Here is a 19,985-nt window from a genome sequence, read left to right as displayed (position 1 = left end):
ACGAGTGGTCAATTGCTTGCCTACTATATCCTTATATCTCTCCCCCGCTACCGGAAGGGAGCTTACCCCTTACCTACGCACTCTTCTAGTAGACGGGCGGAGAGAAGTTGTTTTATTATTGTTATTTTAAGGATATACCCTAATTGTACAATATTTTACAATGAATTGTGTATTATTATTATTATTTTATCAACCATCCCCGCCTTTTTCCGTCGTGGTTTCCATTACCACCACTCCTAGTTGGTTGACTTTTGTGCTTCCGCCATCGGCGGAGCCATAGCCTATATACCAACCTGGTTATCACACGTATTTTGGCGGGGCTCTGGTTTAATCTAACTTTATCGCTCCGGCACCAGCGGAGCATATGTTAGGCTGTAAGTGTTTACTTGGTACTCATGTACTTTTTCACTTACAGGCTACCAACTGCCAGGTCCCAGCGTGTAACGCTACGCTGTTCGACCCCTGTGGACACGATGAGTGTAGGTCTCACGCCCCCTGTGCCACGTCGTTCAACGAGACGATCGTCTGGCATCCTGAAGCCTGCGCCATCTGCTACGACCTGGTCGGTCAGCTGGGAGATGGGGTAAGTCCATTATAGGCTTACTTATCATTTTACTAACAACTTCTAGTCGTAAGTTTGTTAACCCGTTCCACTATTGGCAGCTAATCTCACCTTTCTTTCAGGCTAGCGGTGTGAGGGAAGTCGCCCTCGCCACCCTGAAAGCGTGGGTGGGCGGCTTCGGGAAGAACGCCGCCAAGGGCCAGCCCTACATTTTAGACAGGAAGCTGGCCGTCCAGATCTTCCCCGCGGGCAAGTCAACGGGCTATGTTGACCCCTTGTCCGCTGCCCCTCTGATAGCCTCCATCCAGCAAGACCTCCAGCAATCATTTGGGGTCGTAGCCTCCCAGGAGTCGGTCCCGGACGTCGCTGCCCTGGACCTTAACCTTGAGCCGATGGCGGTAGGGGGGGAGGATTTGTTGGTTGAGGTAGGTGTGTCGGGCGCCCAAGGTCTTTCCTTGGGTGCTCCTGGATCTTCTCCTGTCCCCTCTTCTTCTGCTTCATTCCAAGGCTTTACGGGATCTGAGATCCCTATTCGCTCTCCCGCTCTCTCTGTACCTCCTAAGGAGAAGGGAAAGAGAGAACCGAAGACGCTAGCTAAGACGACTTCTAGGAAGTCGTCTTCGTCTTCTTCGGCTAAGAAGTCGTCGACTTCCTATGCCGATGCGGTGAAGGCAAGGCCGAGCTCTTCCCAATCAAAGAGCTCTAGAAGCAAGGCTTCGAAGGAGAAGCGCGCGCTCCCGCTGAGTCACTGCCTTCTCCCGCCTCCACCGCTTCCACTCCGGCTACGCCGGTAGGGGTAGCAAGCACTAGCTCCTTCGATCCCTCTGCTTTCTCAGCAGGGGTGATGGAACAGGTGGGCGTGCTGGTAGGCTCACAGATCTCCGCACTGGGGACAAAGTTCGAACAGATGTTTGCACAGTTGTCAAGCACTCTGTCGCAATCTGGCCAATCAATCCAGGATCTCTCTAACAGAATGAGAGAAAATGAGGACCGAGTAGCTGGGCTATCTCAGGTTCCTCCCCCAGTCTCCCCAGCATCAAGCACGGGGATTCTTCAACTCCCGCCATATGACTCCTTGCCAGCTTTCTCTATGGAGAACCCATGGAGAGTAGCTGCCTACGCTCCGTTTAAAGATGGAATGATCTCTATCTCGGAGTGTGGAACTCGAAGGATTGAGGACTTCGAGTTTTACCCTCCGGGCTGACGCAGCCTTTCATTGGTTATGCTAGGCTGACGCCGACGGCTTTGACGAGAGAGGATAAGATCTCCTAAGGAGTTCGGTCCTGTATATAGAGACCACGCTCAGCGGGAATGGGTTCACTGCCTTGAGGACTGGGAGTGTACAAACACTAAACTCCAAGCTTACAAGAGTCCTTTCACTATTTTCGCGACGGAAGAGGAGGTTTCTCTTCCGTTTGCCACGAAATTGGTGGAGAAATCTCTTCAGGCAGTCCTCAAGGAGTGAGCCCATCCCACAGTTGAGGGAGGCGGAGTCTACTTCTCCGCTCTTCCGGCCTTCGGAGAATTGTGGGAGAACTTGCCAGCTACATTCACGCTGGGTAAGCTCAACCGGACTGCGCCCATGGACCAGTTCGGTGAGAAACTACCTAGGCTGCCGGATTCCCTAATCCAGGCAGAGTTCGACGCGCGAACTAGGTTTTGGCAGGTCCCTCAATTCCCTCATCATCACAGAAATGGCTGCCCTTTTTTTCTTACGCTGCGGAACCGCTGTTCAAGATTCTGGCGAAATCTCAGTTTCAGACGGTTCTAACGGACGCTTTTGACTTCTTCCAGGCTAGGAGGAATTGCCGGAAGCATGTTTTACAAGAGTGCACCATCAGGCATGAGCCTAATAGACTCTTGGCTGCAAGCATGTGGGGAGCGGATCTCTTCCCAGAGTCCGCAGTGAACTAGGGGTACACCACGAAGCTGCTATACTCAACCAAGAGCTTTAGATCTAGGTGGGTATTTCCTCAAAAGAGGTAAACATGGAATCCGTTCCCACTGCTGGTAAGAAACCAAAGAAGGCTGGTAAGAGGTTCCAGCCATATAAAAAACTTCAGCAACACGCAGCAATTTGTGCAGGCAGTCCCAGTTACCCAACAGGGACAACCTTCCACCTCTAAGCAGAACCAACCTATCCTCCTGGTGCCCCAGCAATCTCAACCATCCACTTCCTACGCTATCTCGCCGGCCTTCAACCCTGCATATAGGCTCAAGGCTACTCTCAACCGAGAGGTAGGGCGAGAGGTTACTTTCGTCAGCGTGGCGCAGGAAGGGCACGAGGAGTAGACAGTTCAGAGGAGGGCGTGGTGGCCAACCCGCCCATCAGCAATGAGGCTCCCCAGGTAGGAGGGAGGCTGTTCCTCTTCCGCCACAGGTGGGGGTTCAGCAATTGGGCACAGAGCATAGTGTCCAAAGGATTAGGCTGGAGTTGGATCAAAGATCCTCCTCCAATCAAATCATTTCATCAGATACCGTCAAAGGAATTGATAGATTACGCGGAAGAACTCCTTCAGAAAGGAGCTATTGCGAGAGTCAAAACATCTAAATTTCAAGGTCTTATTCAGCGTGCCAAAGAAAGGCTCAACAAAAAAGAAGGGTAATCTTAGACTTGTCAAAGCTAAACTCTTTCATTCGCTGCGACAAGTTCAAGATGCTTACCCTCTCGCAAGTAAGGACCTTACTTCCGCGTGGAGCCGTCACATGCTCCATCGATCTTACAGACGCATACTATTCATATCCCTATAGCCAGGCACTTCCGCCCATTCCTAGGATTCAGGCTAGGAAATCAGACATTCTCCATTCAAAGTGATGCCCTTCGGTCTGAATGTAGCCCCAGGGTATTCACAAAGATAGCAGAAGTGGTTGTACAACAATTGAGAGCTCAGGGAATCATGGTAGCGGCATACCTCGACGATTGGTTGATCTGGGCACCAACCGTCGAGGAATGTCTCAAAGCCACCAAAAAGGTAGTTTACTTTCTGGAACATCTGGGGTTCCAGATAAACAAAACGAAATCCAGACTTATTCCGGAATCTCGTTTTCAGTGGCTAGGAATCCAATGGGATTTGTCTTCCCACAATCTATCAATTCCAGTGGTCAAACGGAAGGAAATAGCAAAATCTGTCAGGCAATTTCTCAAATGCAAACAAAGTCAAGAAGAAACCAGGAGAGAATCCTAGGGTCTCTTCAGTTTGCTTCGGTAACAGATATCCTTCTGAAAGCAAGGCTGAAAGATATAAATCGAATTTGGCGGTCAAAAGCAAACTCCAAATATCGAGACAAGTGTCAGTAATTCCACAGATCCTCCGCAAACCAACTACGGCCTTGGTCAAAAGTAAAGAACTTAGCCAAGAAGTACCCCTTCAATATCCCATCCGTGTTAACCATTCACACGGATGCATCCCTATCCGGATGGGGGGGATACTCTCAGTTCAAACAGGTTCAGGGGACTTGGTCAGTTCAATTTCGCCAGCTCCACATAAACGTGTTGAAGCAATGGCAGTATTTCTTACTCTGAAGAGACTGCTTCCCCCGAAGAAGTCTCATCTAAGGCTAGTTTGGACAGTGCAGTGGTAGTTCATTGCATCAACAGAGGAGGGTCCAAATCCAAGCATGTGAACCATGTCATGATAGCCATCTTTGCATTAGCAAGCAAACACAAATGGCATCTGTCTGCCACTACACCTTGGACAGGAGTAAGAAAATGTGATAGAAGACCCCGCCCTTGTCCCGGTCAGTTCCTCTGGAATCAGAGTGGTCTCTGGACGTCGGGTCTTTCCAGTGGGTAGGCCGGAGAGTCCCAGGTCTCCAGGTGGATCTCTTCGCCTCACAAGCGAACCACAAGCTCCCTTGCTATGTGGCCCCCAACCTGGACCCTCTGGCTTATGCCACGGACGCTCTGTCGTTGGATTGGAATCAGTGGAGGAAAATTTATGTTTTTCCTCCAGTGAATCTTCTCTTGAAAGTCCTAGACAAAAACTAAGGTCTTTCAAAGGGATAGTAGCTCTGATTGCACCGGACTGGCCCAGGAGCAACTGGTATCCTCTGCTTTTGGAATTGGGTCTCCGGCCTCAACGGATCCCCAATCCCAAACTATCACAAATCAGTTTTTTACCACAAATGAGGACTGTGTTCGCTTCCTCAGGAACTCTCCAGACCCTAACTTTATGGACTTCATGAAGTTTGCGGCTAATAAAGATGCTGACATTGATACCAAAGAATATTCTCTCTAGAATCAGATAAGAGAGAGATCAACCATTAGACAATATGACTCAGCTGTTAAAAAATTAGCATCTTTCTTGAGAGAATCGAACACTACAACCATGACAGTTAATTTGGCTATATCCTTTTTCAGATCCTTATTTGAAAAAGGTTTAGCAGCTAGCACGATTACCACTCATAAATCGGCTTTAAAGAAAATCTTTCAAGTAGGTTTTCAGATAGATCTGACTGAATCTTATTTCACATCTATTCCTAAAGCTTGTGCTAGACTTAGACCTTCTCAGAGGCCTACTACAGTTTCATGGTTCTTAAATGATGTCCTCAAACTAGCTTCAGATACTGACAACTCATCTTGTACATTCATAATGCTCCTGAGGAAGACATTATTCTTATTAAGTCTAGCTCAGGAGCTAGAATTTCAGAACTGTCGGCTCTATCCAGGGATGCGGGTCATGTGGAATTCCTCCATCAGGAGAAGTTCTACTTGCTCCGGATCGTAGCTTTTTAGCTAAAAATGAAGATCCTCTTGCAAGGTGGGCTCCTTGGAAGGTTATCCCACTTCTCAGGATCCTTCTCTGCCAGTATCAACTCTTAGAGCCTTTCTATCTCGTACTTCTTCTAGATCCTCAGGTGCTCTCTTCATGAGAGAAAAAGGTGGTACTTTATCAGTTAAAGGCATTAGACAGCAAATCCTTTACTTCATTAAACAAGCCAACCCTGAATCATTCCCAAAAGCACATGATATCAGGGGAGTAGCCACCTCAATTAATATTTTCAACATATGAACTTTGAGGATCTTAGGAAGTATACTGGATGGAAATCCCCGACAGTCTTTAAACGGCATTATTTAAAGTCCTTGGAATCTTTAAAGTTTTCAGCAGTAGCAGCGGGAAACATAGTTTCCCCTGATACTGTATAGTAGTTGTAGTATAGATCCAGGTCTTTCTACCTACATCAACCAACATGCCTCACACTATCGTCAGGCTACTCAACATCATAGCCTTAGCCGTTGAATCATATAGTGGATTGTCCCTTATTTTTTTTGCTAGGGACATCCACACTTGTACTGATAATGTACTTCAGTGTACCTACCCTTATTTTATGCTAGGGTAGGACACAATATGTTTGTATATATGCACCATTTTGTATTTATGATAAACTTCAGTCACAATGTGTTTGTATATATTTTGGAATATTTATATGATGATTTGGATTTCAGTGTACCTACCCTTATTTTTATGCTAGGGTAGGTCACATGAGTTTAAATTTTTTTGTAATTTTGTTAAGTAAATCCCCTTTTTTCCTTATATTACATGCATCTCTGTAATTTACTGTAATTACCATTTAAGTACTTTAAGTTTACTAACGTTCTATTATTTTACTGTTTAATATAAGTTAGTTTAAGTACTTGATTTGTATGCTGTAATTGATTTACTTATATTATATCCATCATTTTACACTGTTTTTCATTGTTCCCTTTTTTCCCATCTTGTCTGTTTCTCTGTGTACTCTTTCATAGGCCGACACGAGCTGAGCCCAGAAAAAAGGGATTTGACGAAGGAAAAAACAAAAATCTATTTCTGGTGATTGGCTCGTGTCGCCCTATGAAAAACCCCCTTTTTATGGTTTGTTTTTCCCCCCCTTTGCAGGACAAGATGTATTTAGCTATTCTATTAAGGATGTCCGCTAGGGGCGCTGCTGTCCGTGGCGTCCTCTAGTAGTAGTAGTAGAGGCTGCATCGCCCGTTGGTATCAGCTCTCTCTTGGGGGGATTCTGATAGAAGTTCTAATTGGTGTTTGGCTCGTGGGTAGTGTTCCACACTCGCCCCTATTTCATACCGACACTTCTTTTTAAGAGTGAGCGAGTCAGTTGTACTGACATTTTCTTAATTTTGTTTTCTCTGGTAATTTTAGGATAATTTTACCTAGAAAGAATGATATTAAGGATACTTTCATAGGGCGACACGAGCCAATCACCCAGAAATAGATTTTTCCTTCGTCAAAATCCCTTTTTCGAAGAGCGGCAGACGGCGGCATACAAGAACGAACTTGAAAAAAACATACATCGTAGTCGATAACTTGAAGGGGAATTTCAAAAGCTGCCTTTTTATCATATTTCTGCACAGAAATAAAAATACCCTATTCGTAGTACATTTTCATACACATTTTAAACATAAAAGCATAAACATTTATAAAATCGACACATCGATCGCTAATTTGCACTTTTTTTAAATCGATATTTTCGGAAGAGCGGCAGGCGGCGGCTTACAAGAAAGAACATGAAAAAACATTGTATTTGATAACGTGAGGGCAATTTCAAAAGCTGCCTTTGTATCACATTTCTGTACAGAAATAAAAATGCCTTTCACGTAATACATTTTCATACACATTTTAAACAAAAGCATGAACATTTATGAATCGACACATCGTAGTCGATAACTTGAAGGGGAGTTTCAAAAGCTGCCTTTTTATTATATTTCTGCACAGAAATAAAAATAGCCTATTCGTAGTACATTTTCATACACATTTTAAACATAAAAGCATAAACATTTATAAAATCGACACATCGATCGCTAATTTGCACTTTTTTTTTAAATCGATATTTTCGGAAGAGCGGCAGGCGGCGGCTTACAAGAAAGAACATGAAAAACATCGTATTTGATAACGTGGAATGGCAGTTTCCAAAAGCCTACCTTTGTATCATATTCTGTACAGAAATAAAAATGCCTTTCACGTAATACATTTTCATACACATTTTAAACAAAAGCATGAACATTTATGAATCGACACATCCATAGCTAAATTTGCACTTATGTAACTCGATATTTTCGGCATAGAACAGCGTCAGAGGCATATATTTTACCCTAATACTTACGTAATAACTCTCCATAAAATTTGTTAATATAATTTGCATAACCTTTATGGTCTGAACGGCATTTCTTACATATGTATGAACTCGTTAGACAGCGGCACTAGCGGTGCTGTTAAACTGAAATTTGTGCCGTAAAGATACCTTTAAAATGCCTTATTTTTTTAATGAATATTTTTGTCGACCGCCGTAAAACCGATTCGCCGTTGAGTGATTGCGCCGTTAACCGCGGGCCGCTTGTACTCTGTTTTTTCTTATTCCCTACTGATATTTTATTTTACCCCAAGCTTGTGGCCATTTCTCTGGTACTATTTCACGAAGCAACACGGGGTGAGCCCAGAAAGGGATTTTGACGAAGGAAAAATCTATTTCTGGGCAAGGGCCTGTGTCGCCCAGTGAAATCCCACCCTGCTTTACACCCACCCTTGGGCCCAAGCTTGATTTTCTAACTCCAAGGATGGCCGCTAGAGGCGCTCGTGCTGGCGTTGGGAGTGGTAGTAGTAGTAGTTACTGGTGTGGGCTGTGCATCAGCCCTCTCTAGCAGGGGGATTTTGTGGAAGGATGGATCTAAATGGTAAGAGACCCGTGGTAGTGGTTTCACTTGTCCCAGAAACCATACCGACACCTTTTATATAAGGTGAGCGAGTCAGAATACTCTGACATCCCATTTTAGTTTTTTCTCTGGTAATGTTAGTAATATTTACCTTAGAAATATGTGCTAAAAGGATATTTCACTGGGCGACACAGGCCCTTGCCTAGAAATAGATTTTTCCTTCGTCAAAAAGGGATTTTGACGTAGGAAAAATCTATTTCTGGGCGATTGGTTCGTGTCGCCCAGCGAAATAATCCTTTAGTTCATTATTTCTTAGGTAAATGATCTAACAAATACCAGAGAATAAACAAAATAAAGAAGAGGTCAGTATAACTGACTCGCTCACCCAAATAAAAGAAGGGCGTCGGTATGAACACTAGGGCGAGTGAGACCACTACCACGAACTTCTTGTCATTTAGAAATTTCCACAAGAAAATCCCACAAGGAGAGAGCCGATCCACAGAACGGGGCAGCAACTACTACTACTACAACCCACGCCAAGGTGACTGCCGCGCCTCTGGTGGCCATCCTGAAGTTAGCAATCAATCTTGAGTGAAGGGTTGGGAAGAGGTGGGATTTCGCTGGGCGACACAAACCAATCGCCCAGAAATAGATTTTTCCTACGTCAAAATCCCTTTTCTGGGCTCAGTTCGTGTCGCTACGCGAAATAATACCAGAGAATTAGCACAAGATTGAAAATAAAGAGGGTCTCAATAAAACTAAAATTTAACTACATACTATAATTGTAACAAAATATTCATACAAATTGTTCAGACAATTCTGAATAAAGAACAAAAACTAAATGTAACTTATAACTATAATTATTTACAAAGTATTTACATAAGTTACAGGTATGAATATGAAAATTAACTTGTGTGTGAAAAATCTTAACATAAAAAACACACTGAATAAGTTTTATAGATACTAATACAAAAGACAATAAACCATTGATAATGGGAGTGTGGAACCCTAGCATAAAAATAAGGGGACCACACTCTAATGCTAATATATACAACCAATTGTGGGTGACCCTAGCATAAAAATAAGGGACACCCACTAGACAATCATAAGAGCAGCTAAGACTCAAGGGCAAGTGTAGAGTAACATGGTAGGTTAGACAAACTGTTGGCTGAGGTAGGTAGAAAGGAGATCTGGATCTTCAACTATACTACTGGGCAGAGTCAGGGGAAACTATGTTACCCGCTACAACTGCTGAAAATTTCAGAGATTCCAAAGACTTCAAGTAGTGACGTTTAAATACTGTCGGCGATTTCCATCCAGTATATTTTTTCAAATCATCAAAGTTCATATGTTGAAAATAATTGATTGAGGTGGCCACTGCCCTGACATCGTGTGCCTTAGGGAAGGATTCAGGGTTAGCTTGTTTAATAAAGTATAGGATCTGTTGCCTAATACCTTTAATTGATAAGGGACCACCTTTTTCTCTCCTAAAGAGGGGACCCGAAGAGGAGGAGGATGTCCTAGACAGAAAGGCTCGTAAGGTCATCACTGGACAAAGAGAAAGATCTTGGGGAAGGGGTATGACTTTCCATGGTTCCCACCTCAACAAAGGATCCTCATTTTTAGCTAAAAAGCTGCGATCCAGAGAAAGCAGAACTTCTGAAGGGAGAAATTCTACATGACCCGCATCTCTGGATAGCGCCGACAGTTCTGAAATTCTAGCTCCTGAAGCCAAGCTTAATAAAAATAATGTTTTTCTTAAGAGCATTATAAATGAACATGTCGTATTATCTGTATCTGAAGCCAGTTTTAGAACATCATTCAGAAACCATGACACTGAAGTAGGCCTTACTGAAGGTCTAAGTCTAGCACAAGCCTTGGGAATAGACGAAAAGTAAGAGTCTGTTAAGTCTATATTAAACCCAATAACTGAAAAGATCTTCTTCAAGGCTGACTTGTTTTGTCGTAATAGTACTAGCTGCGAACCCTTTTCAAAATAAGGATCTGAAAAAGGATATAGCCGAATTGATTGTCATGATTTTAATGTCCGATTCCCTCATGGAAGGATGCCAACTTTTTTTAACTGCAGCGTCATACTGCCTCAAAGTTGAATCCCTTTTATCTGATTTCTAAGAAGAGGATATTTTGTGGATCTACATTTGCATCCCTCTTGGCCACAAACTTCATGAAGTCCATAAAGTTAGGGCTTTGAGAATTCCTGAGGAAGCGAACACAGTCTTCATTTGTACCGACTGGGAGAGTCTGGGATTGGGAATTCGAAGGGGACGAAGACCCAATTCCAGCAGCAGGGGGTACCAGTTGCTCTTCGGCCAGTCCGGAGCTACTAGAGCTATCTGACCCTTGAAAGTCCTGAGTTTGTTCAGCACTTTCAGGAGAAGATTCACCGGAGGAAAGACATAAATCTTTTCCCAGTTGTTCCAATCTATGGACAGAGCGTCTGTGGCATAGGCCAGAGGGTCCAGGTTGGGAGCCACATAACAAGGAAGTTTGTGGTTCGCTTGAGATGCAAACAGATCTACTTGGAGGCCTGGTACCCTCCGGAGTATCCATTGGAACGAACTGTTGTCCAGCGACCATTCCGACTCCAGTGGAACTGAATGGGATAGAGCATCTGCTATGACATTTCTCACTCCGGCCAGATGGGTGGAGGAGAGGTGCCAACCGAACTTGTCTGCCAGGGAAAAGATGGCTACCATGACATGATTCAGGTGTCTTGACTTGGAGCCTCCCCTGTTTATGCAGTGAACTATCACTGCGCTGTCCAGAACTAACTTTATATGAGAGTTCTTTGGTGGGAGTAACCTCTTCAGAGTCGGGAACACTGCCATTGCTTCCAATACATTTATGTGAAGCTGGCGGAATTGGGGTGACCATGTTCCTTTAACTTTCTTGAATTGAGAATATCCTCCCCAGCCGCTTAATGAAGCGTCTGTGTGGATAGTAATTCCCGAAGGGGGAAACTGAAGAGGTACTGACATGGACAGGTTCTTCAACTTTGTCCAAGGGCGCAGACAATTTCGGAGAATCTGGTATTGCTGACAACTTGTCCCTGGATCTGACATTTGCTCGTGAGCGCCAGATCCTGGTTAAGTCTTTCAGTTTGGCTTTCATCAAGATGTTTGTCATTGAGACAAACTGAAGGGAACCTAGGATTCTTTCCTGGTTTCTCCTTGAAGCATATTTGTACCTTAGAAATTGCTTCACTGACTTCACTGTTTCTTTCCTCTTGGCTAGTGGAATCGACAGAGTGTGAGAAGATAGATTCCATTGAATGCCCAGCCATTGAAAGCTGGACTCCAGAGTGAGTCTTGTTTTTGTCCTGTTTATCTGGAACCCAGATATTCCAGGAACTGAATGACCTTCTTTGTGGCTTTGCGGCATTCCCTCGATTGTTGGTGCCCAATCAACCAGGCGTCGAGGTACGCTATTACCATTAATCCCTTGAGACCTTAGTTGTTGAACAACTACTTCCGCCAATTTCGTGAATACTCTGGGTGCTACATTCAGACCGAAGGGAACTACCTTGAAGGAGAATGCTTGATCTCAGCTGAAGCCAGGTAAGGCAAAAGTGTCTTGCAATAGGGATATGATAGTATGCGTCTGTAAGATCGATAGAGGTGGTGACGGCCCCACGGGGAAGTAAGGTCCGCACCTGCGAGATAGTCAGCATTTTGAACTTGTCGCAGCGAATGGCCAAGTTTAACTGGGACAAGTCTAAGATTACCCTTCTTTTTAATGAGCCTTTCTTTGGCACGCTGAATAAGCGACCTTGAAGCTTTAATCGCTTGACTCTCGCTATTGCTCCTTTCTGAAGGAGCTCCTCTGCATACTCCGTCAATTCCTTCGATGGAAGTTGAAGGAATGGTCTGGGTGGAGGGGGGCCTCCGATCCAACTCCAACCCAGGCCTTTCGACACAATACTTTGTGCCCATTTGCTGAATCCTCACCGATGCCGGAAGAGAAACAGCCTCCCACCTACCTTGGAGATCTCACTGCTGCTGAGTCGAGTGACCTCCGCGGCCTCCACGGAAGTGCTTTCCCCTATTAAGCGACCTTCCTGATCCTCTCTGACGAAAGGATCCCCTAGCCCTACCTCCCCTGGCGAACCGGTCAAAGTGTTGGAAGGCTTGGCCCTCGAACACCTGTTTAAAGGCCGGGGAGACAGCATAGGAAGTGGAAGCCTGAGCCTGAGGGGAAATCAGGTAGATTGGTTGAGCCTGGGTCTTCGACGTAGAAGGGTGGCCTGGCTGAACGACCGGCACCGCTGACACAGCCTGGCTGAAGTGTTGAGGCTTCTTCTGGTAAGGCTGAAACCGTTTGGTCTTTTTCAGTTTCTTGCCTGCAGAAGACGGGTCTTGGCGCCTCTTAGCAGAGAGGCCCCAACGATCCTTGAGGCTCTGGTTGAGCCTCGTCGCCTCGCTTTGGACCTCCCTAACCATTGCTTCAGGGAAGAGGTCTGCCCCCCAGATGTTGGAAGAAAGCAGCTTATTCGGCTCATGCCGAATAGTTGCTTCCTGGAGGACATGTTTGCGACAGTTGACCCTCGCCGTCACAAACTCGTACAAGTCTGCGATTTGGTCAACAATTTGAAGAGCGGCTCTGAAGCGTAAGATATAGCCGCTACCTCCGTCATTGCCATGGTGTTGATAGACCTGGCCAGCCTAGTTTAGCTCAAACTCGATCTGAATGAGGCTATCAGGAAATCTTGGGAGCTTCTCGCCGAACTGGTCCATTGCGCAGTCCGGCTTGAGCTTGCCTACCGAAAAAGTATTCGGCAGGTCCTCCCACAAATCTCCAAGCGAAGGGAGCAAAGGTGATGCGGGATCTGCTTCCCTTAACTGAGGCAAGGGCTCTCCCTTTAAGCCAGCTGGGATGGTAACGCTGGCGATCTTAGTTAGAAAAGGGAGAGGAGTCTCTTCCTCCATCGTAAAGATGGTGAAAGGACTCTTAAATGCCTGGATTCTGGTGTTGGAGCAGTCCATCTCATCCAGACACTGGAGCCACTCTCTTTGAGCCTGGTCCCTGGAGTACAGCACTGTCTCCCTAGGGACCTTATCCTCCCTGTTCATAGCTGCCTCCTTCAGCCTGGCGTAGCCAATGAACGGAGGTTGAAGATTCTTTGGGTAAAACTCGAAGTCTTCAATCCTTCGAGTACCACACTCCGGGATGGAAATGAACCCGTCCTGGAAAGGGGCGTAGGAAGCCACTCTCCAGGGGTTGTTCATCGAGAAAGGAGGAAGAGAATCATGGGGAGGAAGTTGGAGCAGGCCTACGCCGGGGAGGCAGCTTGAGGGGCTTGATTGAACCCGGACATTAGGTTTTCCTGAGTGGCAATCCTGTCCGATAGTTGCGAGAACATCTGCTCCATACTTGTCCTCAGAGAGACCTACCAAAATCTCCCATCTTGCTGCATCATCCCGACGGAGAAACCGTTGGGATCGAAGCTAGGAGCAGATGTAGAAGTGGATGGGTAACTCGCTAGAGGTAGCGAAGGGGAAGGAGAGACCACTGACTCCGCCGGAGTACGGGGCCTCTCCTGGGAGGACTTGCTCTTAGAAACTCTAGAGCCCGAAGCAGATGATTTACCCTTCTCTGCTCCGGGGTTAGAAGCCGAAGACTTACGAGATGACGACGCCGAAGAAGTCTTTTTAGACGACGACGTCTTTGTCAGGGTTTTCTGCGCCCTGTGACCCTTCACTTTAGGGACCACAGAAGCGCTAGGCGTAGTATACGAGAGCTCAGCTCCCGTAAAGCCTTGGAAGGAAGCAGGAGAAGCAGCAGGGGAAGAAGATCCAGTGGCGCCCAAGGGAAGCCCTTGAGCGTCCAACGTACCTACTCGACCACAGGGTCGTCTACACCTACCATCGGTTCTACATTTAAATCTAGTGTGGCGACTTCCGCTGAGATGTCCTGGCCTGGTTCCTTCATACATGCGGCGACCTGCCGCTGGATCGTCGTGGCTGCCTCCGCCGGGTCGACGTACCCCGTCAACTTGCCGCCGGGAAACAGCAGGACAGCCATCCTCTTTTCCAGGATGTAGGGCTGTCCCTTGGCGGCGTTCTTGCTGAAGCCGCCGACCCAAGCCCTCAAGACTAGACTAGACATTACCGGCATATATTTCACAATAATATGGGGAACTTAAGCTTAAAAACTATATTTCAAAACTTAAGCTTAAGATATAATTCAGAATTTATATCGTATGTATATACTGATGGAAATACTTACCCCGTCCAAAAACTGACTCACAAGATCATAGCAGATCATACACGTTTCGTGGAACCAGACCTGCAGATTCCCGTGAGGAGTCGCACACGGAGCATGAGACCTGCAGACCTCATGCCCACAGGGGTCCTGGAGTAGGGCGTTGCACCCCGGGTGCTCACAGTTGGTAGTCTGTAAGTGGAAGGATACATGAGTATCGATATAACACTCACAGGGCTACTCTAGTACTCCGCTGCATGCCGGAGAATGGAAAAAATTTTAAAAATTTTGGGGCATAACCCTCCCCTACTTGCCTTAATATGCATAAAATGAGAGCTCCGGTGTATGCCAGAGAAGGAAAACAGAGGGCAAGGGAGCGACCCAGCTTAAGATAACTTATAAATAACTTATAATTAACTTAAGCATAAAATAGTAACAAAAATCCGGAGGACGACTCCGAATCGCGGTGCTGTCCGACTCCGCCGGCTACGCCGGAGAGATGGAATGGTGAAAAGCAAAAGTGACCAATGGAAGCCCATACCCTCCGCCGGTAGGCGGGGCTACCATACCTCCTCCCCCGTTAATCGATGGAACTCCAGGAAAGAGAACAGAGATCCGACACCACGGGGAAGAAGGCGAGGAGGGGCGAAACAGTACTCAAGCATACAGCGGAGCGCCGAAGCAACAAAGGCGGGGGGAGGCCACCCCCCCGACTTCGCCACAGCGAAGCACCGTGAAGCAGGGAGACAAGGTCACTCCCAGTTCAAGAAGTGTCTGTCCAGACTCCCCTACTCCCTCCGCGTAGGGAGAGGAGGAGTCGGGCCCGGATGGAACGAGCAAGGGCAGACCTCCCTCCCCCCTACTCTATGGGAGAACTAGGGGGAGGGCAAGGCGACTGGGACGGGCGTCTGGCTGTACCAGCGATCACAGGGTGACCACCAGGTACGATAACACAATATAAACAACAAAATCGATAGCCTAGGCTAATGCAGCCAAACTGATCAGGAAGATGCAACAAATGTGATGCAACAAAACTGATAATAAGGAAGCAACAAAACTGATGGGGACCATGGGACCATGAAACCTAGGCTAAGAGAACAGACCAGACGCCCTAGGCAAATCAAAATATAATAAATAAAATAAAAGTAGGGAAATAAAACTGATGTAGAAAGAGAAAAAAAAATCCAGGAGTGTACGACTAACCCGAAAGAAAGTCTACCACTCAAAGCTAGCCTGGGCCGATACGAAGAGCGATGGCTAGGGTCTGGATAGAAAAAAGATAATGCCTACGTAAGGTAGAGAGACATGCATGCATGACCTAAAACCAAGGCAGGCTAGATCCCCTAACAATATCATAATAACAAGGGCTAGAGACGCACGGTAAAAATAAGGGAAAAGTTCCAGGTATGGGAGACCGAGAACCAACCCGCCATGAGGCAGAACAATGCCGCCATGCTTCCGACCGGGAACCTGTATTTATACCTAAAAAACGGCAAACACAGGCTCGAGGAAGGAACGAACTAAATAGGAACCTTTCGGAATACTTAACTTAGCCGCTGCGGTGGCAGAACGTTCCATGGTGGCAAAAAAATCCGTGAATTAGCACAAAAACACAAGAGCAAGGGAAACGCGTGCGTCTTGTAGCCTGCTAACGAAAAGGATGGCCACCAGAGGCGCGGCAGTCACCTTGGCGTGGGTTGTAGTAGTAGTAGTTGCTGCCCCATTCTGTGGGTCGGCTCTCTCCTTGAGGGATTTTGTTGTGGAAATTTCTAAATGACAAGAAGTTCGTGGTAGTGGTCTCACTCGCCCTAGTGTTCATACCGATGCCCTTCTTTTATTTGGGTGAGCAAGTCAGTTATACTGACCTCTTCTTTATTTTGTTTATTCTCTGGTATTTGTTAGATCATTTACCTAAGAAATAATGAATTAAAGGATTATTTCGCGCAGCGACACGAACTGAGCCCAGAAATCCCTTTTTTGTCCTCTTAATGCTTCTCACTTAGTTTCTTGTTCTTTGGTACCAAACCCAAAGGTATTTGGAATAAAGAATTGGGTCTTGAAACTTGTGGCTTGACCCTGGACCAAAATTTTTGGGGGTTGTTGTGATTACAATTCAAGAGCTTTTCGTTACTTGTCAATATCCTTGTGGACAAGACAGTGACTATGCTATTAAGCAACAGGTTTTGACATAGGGAAAACCTATTTTCACACAAGTGACTTACCAAACAATTACATTAGCTGTACACTTCTTACCTGGCAGTCAAAAATTCAAATTCCTGGCAGCGGTAGCAGCGTTGCCATTGTTTGTGTAGGTGATACAGATCCCGCCCCCTTTCGGGAATACCTGGTACTGCTGAGCTTTAGACTTCAATTCGTTTTCTGCCGGCCACGGGGTAACACCGGTGGTTTGTTTTTGCAGTCGACTTTCATCGCCATTGTGGATTTTTTCTTTTTGGTGATGTACAATTTCTTGGTTGGCTTTTTTTGCTTCATCAGTTAGCTGCCTAGTTATTAACAAGTTATTACGAAGATGTTTGATGCTAGTTCTTCTTTAGTTAGGTTTTGCAGCAGTGGCTGCAAAACTAGATTAGCTAAACTATGTTACGATCTGTACTCCAAATGTGTTAAATGTAGGGGTCAGTGCTGTAGCAAGGAATTAACTTGTGATGAGTGCCATAGTTTAGATGAACAAGGTTGGAAGACTTTTCAAGCTCATTTGGATAAGATGGACAAAGATAGGAAAAGGAAAGCAGCTCTTAGAGCGGGTAGTAAAACTAGAGTAGAGACAACTCCCGTACCTTTAGAGGCAAACAAACCATCACTATCTTCTCCACTTTTATCGAATATTTCACCTATTGATAGTCCTCCAACTTCAGTACCAATTACTCCAGACCAGGTATCCCGTTTTTCTGATCCCAAGACCATTTCCTTGTTAGAGTCCAAGATGGACAAGAAATTTGAGTTCTTGGCAAAATCCGTTATGGATTTGGGTATATCGTTTCGTGGGTTCGTAGAGAAGTCAAGTGAAAAGGCCAGTGTTAGGCCAAGTGTCAGTGTCGTGTCCGAGGAGGCGGCTGTCCGTTCCCCCTGTTCTAGACGAAGGTCCCTGTCCCGCTCCCCAGCTCCCGGGAGAAGACATACCGGAGGTCAAAGGGAGACTGGGGGAGTTTGCCCACGGTCAGTCGCCGACTCCGTCGATGTAGTTGACTTGCGAGTGCCCAGGAAACGCTGCTGGAAAGGCGTAGATATCAGTGACGCGCAGTTGTCATCTGACTCAGAAGTGCAGTCGCCTGTGTCAAGGCGAAAAGTGTGGAGTGATTTAGTGTCGCGTCCTTTGAAGAGACATGCCCAGCGTACAAGAGGAATGTCGCCGCCTGTTAAGAAATCCAAGGAGCACTGGTGTCCACAACCTTCCTGCAGTTTCGCACCGGACCAGTTTTTCCGGGAAGATCATCAGTCCTCTTCGGATAGCATAACTTCGGACGGAGTCAGACGCTCACGTGCGTTACAGCGCTCGCGCGCTTGCGAGACCGACTCGCCTCGTTGTGTATCAATAGGAGTTTCGACTTGTTCTCCTCATTCGTCTCGAGCTGTTTCGACTCGTTCGCCTCAAGCTGCTTCGACTCGTTCGCCTCATACATCTCGTATTGTTTCGACTCCCAGTCGTTCGTTATCGAAGAAGAGCCGTACGACAGCCACGACTTCGTCTTCGCCTAAGGATGATGCGAAGGCCAAACCCTTGCTAGAGGATTCCGCTTTGGATCCGTTTAAACATCAACTTGAAGAATTGATGGTCTTTTTGAAGAAGACAATGTGCCAGACAGAAGAGGAAGACGGGGTATCGGCTGTCCTGTTGGAAGAGGAAACTCAAGACCAGGATTCAAAGCCCTCTTCTGCTTATTCTAGTCTGTTAAGGTTTCTTTTACAGACTTATCCGGACTTTTTTGAACCAGCTTCGCCTTCTTCACCTCCGTCGATGTTTGTGAAGGATAGGAGATCAGTGCCTTCAGGGTTACCGAAACCAGTTCTTTCTCAGTCCTCAAAGAAAGCACTAAAGGAAGTAGAAGAGTGGCTTGCTAAGAAGAGGGAGTCAGGCAAGGCTTCGTTCGCCTTTCCTCCGTCGAAGCTGCAGAGTAAAACCTACAGGTTTTATGCGACAGGAGAAGTTCCATCTTTGGGAGTTTCTGCCTCCTCCCAAGGAGACTTCTCCGGTCTTGTGAACTCTCACAGAAGAGCAGCGTTCTCGGCTGCGAAAGTGTTGTTCTCTTCACCCGAGTTGGATCACCTGGTGAAGAACTTATACAAGTTGATCGAAGTCTTCAGTTTTCTGGATTAGACTATTGCAGCTTTAGCCAGGAAAATTGAAGATTACCAGTCTCTAGATGAGGATTTTTCTGCCGACGGGCTCAATGTGTTGTCCTGTGCGGACAGGGCAGTGAGAGACGGTTCAGGGGAATTGGCTGCCCTATTCACTATTGGAGTACATATGCTAAAGAAGAGAGAACGGTGGTGCTCCTTCACATCTCGAGGAGTAACCATGAACCAAAAACTTTTTCAGTCAGCAAGAAGACCTAAGGAACCTCCAGCGACAGGAGCCAAAGCTTCTCCTCTACAAAAACATCCCTTTTGAGGAGGTAAGTCGAGGTGGCAGCAGAGACCAAGAACTAATCTACGAACCACCTCCAAGTCTACCAAGAAACCTTCCTTTAAGACAGACGAATGATTGGAAGGTCCTTCACACACTCGTGGGGGCAAGACTCCACGACTACAGAGAGGAATGGAGTCGAAGAGGAGCAGAACAGTGGGTAATTCAGGTGCTTCGAGAGGGATATGTGATCCCTTTTACGCAGGATCCACCACTGTCCAATACACCTGTCTGTTTGACAGCATACTCGACAGGATCAACAAGAGCTTTGGCTTTAGCCAAAGAAGTAGAAGAGCTCATCAACAAAGAGGTCATAGAGGAAGTAACAGGCACGAACTCACCAGGGTTTTACAACTGGCTCTTCGTAGTCCCCAAGGCATCAGGGGGATGGAGACCTGTGTTGGACGTAAGCGCTCTGAACCTCTTCATCCGGAAGACGAAATTCCGAATGGAAACCATTCGATCGGTAATGTCAGCCATCCAACGGGCAACTGGATGGTATCTCTCAACATGAAGGATGCATACTTCCATGTCCTCATCCATCAGAACTCCAGGAAGTTCCTGAGATTCGTCTTCAAGAAGAGAGTCTTCCAGTTCAGAGCCTCTGCTTCGGTCTGTCAAACTGCCCCACCCTCAAGTATTTATTCGGATTCTCACTCCTCTGGGGAAAGTGGCTGCATTTGATAGGGATCAACACAGCTTTTTCCTTAGACGACTGGTCTCCCTGAGAGCACAGATGTCAGTGCGTCGTGTGTGAGGGACTTGGAGAAGACACTTGGACACAACAATTGGGTATCATAGTAAACACGGAGAAGTCCCAATTGATTCCAACTCAGAGGATTCTCTATTTAGGGATGATACTAGACTCTCTAGCTTTTCGGGTTTTTCTCTCCCTGAAGAGGATAGAG

General features: G+C 46.2%; 1 protein-coding gene across 1 annotated transcript in view; it reads left to right on the top strand.

The window, feature by feature from the left end:
- LOC135219468 (spermatogenesis-defective protein 39 homolog) overlaps positions 1-19,985 on the top strand; it is a gene marked incomplete in the record, with an annotated part of 246,008 nt that overhangs the window by 103,339 nt on the left and 122,684 nt on the right.

Source organism: Macrobrachium nipponense, chromosome 1 (assembly GCF_015104395.2).
Source record: "Macrobrachium nipponense isolate FS-2020 chromosome 1, ASM1510439v2, whole genome shotgun sequence".
In the NCBI taxonomy this organism is placed as follows: domain Eukaryota; kingdom Metazoa; phylum Arthropoda; class Malacostraca; order Decapoda; family Palaemonidae; genus Macrobrachium; species Macrobrachium nipponense.
The sequence above is the reverse complement of the archived record's forward strand: the minus strand, read 5'-3'. Positions and strand labels throughout refer to the sequence as shown.